The 5,337-nt window shown below is 34.3% G+C and overlaps 1 protein-coding gene and 1 long non-coding RNA gene across 9 annotated transcripts in view; one reads left to right on the top strand and one right to left on the bottom strand.

Annotated features, from left to right (window-relative positions):
- Positions 1–1,893, bottom strand: part of LOC106870117 (uncharacterized) — a 15,186-nt gene extending 13,293 nt beyond the window's left edge. The window contains exon 1 of the long non-coding RNA XR_001409487.2: positions 1,755–1,893. This is a non-coding gene — a long non-coding RNA (uncharacterized LOC106870117). The remainder of the gene's footprint in view (positions 1–1,754) is intronic.
- Positions 1,794–5,337, top strand: part of LOC106870063 (zinc finger protein ZFP2) — a 20,445-nt gene continuing 16,901 nt past the window's right edge. For 3 of the 8 annotated variants that reach the window (XM_052972965.1, XM_052972964.1, XM_052972966.1), the window contains exon 1: positions 2,892–3,281. The gene's annotated coding sequence lies outside the window, so the exon portion shown is untranslated. Of the gene's footprint in view, positions 2,310–2,534; positions 2,608–2,891; positions 3,282–3,423; positions 3,459–5,337 lie in introns of those variants that run through there. The other 5 variants (XM_052972961.1, XM_052972959.1, XM_052972960.1 and 2 more) reach the window with 5 other exon arrangements.

The raw sequence follows: 5,337 nt of genomic DNA, 5'->3' as shown, positions 1-5,337 counted from the left end.
ATATATATATATATATATATATATATATATATATATATAGGTACGTAGAAGCATATAAATACATACATATATGCCTTTATCTTGTGTGATTGCGTGTACATACTGTTATATGCATACATTTCTCTTTATACATACATACATACAGGTCTATATAAATATTCGTATATATCCACATAGCACCGATATACATGCTTCCAAATATATAGTTGTAATATACTTTGAGTATACACATACGCACATAATACACACACACATATACATATAGCTTAGTATGCATGTATTTACTTATATCCATATAGACATACCTACATATGCATACATAAATATCCATAGGTATATATAAGACAATATATATATATACATGTTTCAATGTACATTTACAACACACGCAATATATATATATATCTAACTTCAAATCTCAGTGTTTGAATATTTCATTTATATATATATATATATATATATATAGACATACATATATATCACATACACATGCGGTTTCCTTATTGACTATTTTTGATTGTTTCTCGGAGTCATTAAGTCAAAAGTATTGAGAAGCTGACCACAAAAGAATTAATGGGGTTGACTGCCTGGTTCACATGCTTTTATGTAATTACTCAACCTCGTACAAATTAGCTGCATATAATTAACTCATTTAACACGTCTTCCACTCCTCTTTTCCACCAAATCCACGCTAGCAAACCTCAAAATATAAGGATATCACTAAATTGTGCTAATGAGTCGATACTCTTATACATTCTAAATTATCCATACATACACACACACATATATATATATATATGTGTGTATGTGTATATATATATATATATATATGTATAATGCAAACTACAAATGCTAGATAGGTGGTTGTTTCGAAATAGCAGCTAGATCTCTCTCAAATCATCCCCTAGCATTTTAGATATAGATGTACCATAGGACAATGTAGATTCTGGTACACAAAAGGGACGGAATGGTCACGGCTGGAACCACTTTGATCATGGGGTTTACCCTGGGGTAAACAACAATACGTATTTGTATATAAATATCAGGTTTGTCCTGACTGAATACCGTTGATAATAAAAGGTTTTAAACTGGTGACCATTCCGTATTTGTATTCGAAACTACATCTTCCAATGTGTCTTCCCGTTTTTAAGACTTTGGATGTGAATAACAGCCACATCTCCCTCAAATCACATGCTATTGTCTTAAAATGGAGAGACACAAGGGATAATGCAGTCTAGCTCTATATAAACACGGTTGACCTGGCGATAAATAACTGAATATAATATATATATATATATATACATATATATATACATATGTATATGATTGTAGACATAAACACAATGAAATTTACAGGAGACCACGTACGAAGAAAGAGAAAAATTATTATAATGAATAATGGCAAAATAAATAATTATTAAATTGAAAAGAAAAGAGAAAAAGATTTTAAAAAACGTAGTAATGTTTTTTTTCTCTTTCGTGTTTGATAGTTTGTGGTTTCCCTGCCATTTTTAAATTCAGCTTCCCGAAAGTTTAAAGAGAGCGGGAAGAGTTTGAGCGAAGAAAGTCTAGTGACCAGTTCAAGCAAAGTTGGCTGGAATGGTTAGAACTGGACTTCGGGGGAGGGGGAGAAAGAAAGGGTGTGAAGGAGAAAGATGTGGTCGAAGAGAGGAGGAGGGAGTAAGAGAGAGATATATAGGAGAATGAGAGAGGGACAGAGAGGGATAGAGGATGGATGAAACTGTAATACCAACCTGGGCAGCAGCAGTGGTGAGAGTGGTTTTTAGACAGCAACACAGTCAGACAAGGAGAGAGAGAAAGAAAGAGTGAGAGAGTATATATAGGACAGACAAGGAGAGAAAGAAAGTGAGAGAGAGAGAGAAAGTGTAGAAGGAAGAAAGAAATAGAGAGAGAGAGAGAGAGAAGGAAGGAAGAAAGGAAAAGAAAAAAAGCAGGCAGATTAAGAGTAGTTTAGATGTGGATGAAGACGATGTCAGTTGGTCGGTCGATCGAACGTGGTGGGAGAGAGAAAGTAGAGTGCGCGCTATTATGTAGGTACAGGCCGATCTAGAAAGAAAGGCAGACAGATAGAAAGAGACTGAGAAAGAGAAAGAGAGTGAAAATGAAGGAGGAAGGGGGAGATAAGGAGCGAAAGAACTACGTGACACACAGACAGAGCCGAAGCTAAGGTTTTTATTTACTCAATTTTTTTACTAGAAACTTTTTAAAGGAGTCGATTACAAAGCTTGGGAAATGTAAACAAAAGGGAGATAATCCGGCGTATTAATTTCCAGACGGACTTAATTTCGGTAGGGACTGCTTTTTTTATGTGACAAATAAGTCCCTCACTTTTTAGTAATGTAATAATGTTGTCTTTTAATTAAAATAATTTTTGAAAGTCGACTAAATTGGATTGATGAAATTTAATTACGTGTATGAAGAAAGAAATTAATAAATGCACATATTTTTCGCTGGTAATAAAAATGCTACATCTAGACTGTTGATGTGTGTGTGTGTGTATATATATATATATATATATTTATGTGTGTGTGTGTACGAGTGTATGTATACACAATGAAAGAGAAGAGGACCAAATACAATAAATAGGTTCTATAATTTTACATATAAATCTCTTCCTCTCTCTCTATATTTCTATATATTCCTATATATATGCACTATAATAAAAAATATATGTATTTGTATGTATGTATATTTTGATTTATGTGAACTTTAGTATTTCGGTAACTATTTTTCATCGTTATTTTTCCCTGAGGTTTGTCCTTGTAATATATATATATATATATATATATATATATATATATATATATATATATGTACGTATATACACACACACATACACACTATCACTCACACAGACAGAAATGCGAATCATTGTCGAGTTCCACAACGTACGGATATAATGTCATACGTGTCAAACGTGACATAGCACCGGTTTCATTGTTCTTGAGTTGTATGTATGTGTGAGTGTATGTAGTATTAATTAAATACATCATATATATATATAGATATACATGTATATATATAAATACATATATATTTATATATATATATACACGTGCGCTTGTATAGAAATGTATTGATGCACTATTTACTGTGTGTACAGATAGGCTTGTGTATGTGTGTCTGTAAATGTGTATATATTTACATATATATATACGTGTGTGTGTATGTGAGTATGTTTGAAGTAGTTTAGTGCTCAACTGTGTAAGAAGAGGTGCTCGAAAGAGGGACAATCTCTTTTCTGAAGACATCCACTGAAGGTAAGGACTCCCCACACCTCTCCTCTTGCCTCACTTTCTCGTCCCATTCCCACCCCGTTTCTCTACCACTATATGTCCCCCCCTCCCGCACCATTTTATTTTGCACCTGACCACTAACCGCCCCCCACTTGTGTCTTCCGTCGCTACATCACAGAAAGCCACCCTCGGCTCTTACAAGTATTTTCTCTTCTACTATAAACGTTTAAGAAGGGAACAACACTTGATTCCTCTCTAGAACATGTTCGATCGCGCACTTAACCATCTCTCTATTTATTTCTCTATTATATCCGACACTCATTCTTCACATTTTTAGACAGGTTGTCTTCTAATACAGCCATCACTTCTCCACGTTCTGTCTGTTCACAACATTCAAACGAACTGAACAAGAGAGCCTGTCTCTGTATATCTCTCTCTCTCGTCGTGATCGGTCAGTCTATTTAGAAATAGTAGCCAAATCTCCCTCAAATCACATCCTATCACACCCTGGATAATATAATCTGACAACGTGATGGTCATGACTGGAATACCTTCGATCATAGATCGACACGATCAGGGTTGACCAGGGTCTAGGACAACTTACCAGTTTGGGGAGTCTTTGCAAACATGTATTGTTAAATCTATACTTTCCACCTGACAGACATGGGTCTACGTGTAAATATACATACATTGACGTATACAAGTTCATACATACATTTTACATATACTCTTTAACTCTAGTATCAGCTCAAGAGTTGCGGCCATGCTGGGGCACCACCGTTATATATATATATATATATACACACACACACACACACACACACACACCTTGTGCTTTACTCAAAAATGTTCCCAGCGGTTCCATGTCCCCCAAAGCTATTCGACTATTTCTTCATTCTTCATTCCCCTCCATTGTTGTCCATTTCAAATGTTTATCCAAATCTATTTATTTAAAGATCAGGAATGGCGCAGTACCTTGTTTTGCGATAATTATTTATAACTATAACATATTTCTTATTAATAACATTTATTGTTACGTGTACCATTCTGGCTAACGGAGAATTTTCGTGGATCAAATTTACAGAGATACACACACACACACATATATATATGTACCTTTTTATACTCGCCCGAGGAGACGTTTGTAGCAACAATCTGTCTATTGGGGCGGATGGGGTGAATCATCAGTTGTTACATGTATTGAGTACTTTCTCTCCCGTTCTTGTGGGTGTACTACAAACATATACACATATATAGACACACGCATACAAACATATATATATATATATACACACACATATACGCAAGCATATACATTATACACACACACACACACACACACAGACATGACCCTAATTTCTTCTATAATAACTATGTAAATGCAACATTTTCGGTATCAGTTTACTGCTCCACTAGTTCATACATACATACATATATAAACTACGAATGATTATTGTATTTTGTATTCAGAAGAATAGCGAGTTTATAGGATAGTCTTCTACGTTTTGGGTTCAAATCCCACCGAGGTCAACATTGCCTTTCGTTTTCTGCTGGTCGATAAATTAAATTACTGGTGGATTACTGATGTCCAATCTTATTTATTTTATATTCCTATGGATGCATCTTAAATATGAATGGATTTGCTATGAGAGAAAACGATTTAACTGAAGTAGATCCAACGTTTTATCTGTGACAAATGTAGTTCTTTATAAACGTAGGGCAGCAACCTGCTTCGGAATCCGGTCACAACTATATATATAATTGTGTGTGTGTATTTACATGTATGCATAAATGCGTGTACACGTATACATGCATGCATATATACAAATATATACACACACATATATGCTATTGTGGTGCATTTAGTAGTAGTCTTCGGTTATCCTTTGGGTTTAGCAATGAATGCCCTTATTTTCCATCTGATCTTTCGTTCTTTATTCTGCTACATATCTCAATATATATCAACACCTATATTTAATTGATATTTCCATTCATCTTAAATAGTGTCGATGGCGTATAGAGAGATGTTTCCGTTACACTCACTCATATACATACATATATATATATATATATATATATA

Source organism: Octopus bimaculoides, chromosome 14, assembly GCF_001194135.2.
Source record: "Octopus bimaculoides isolate UCB-OBI-ISO-001 chromosome 14, ASM119413v2, whole genome shotgun sequence".
NCBI lineage: Eukaryota > Metazoa > Mollusca > Cephalopoda > Octopoda > Octopodidae > Octopus > Octopus bimaculoides.
This window is presented reverse-complemented; position numbering and strand designations above follow the sequence as displayed.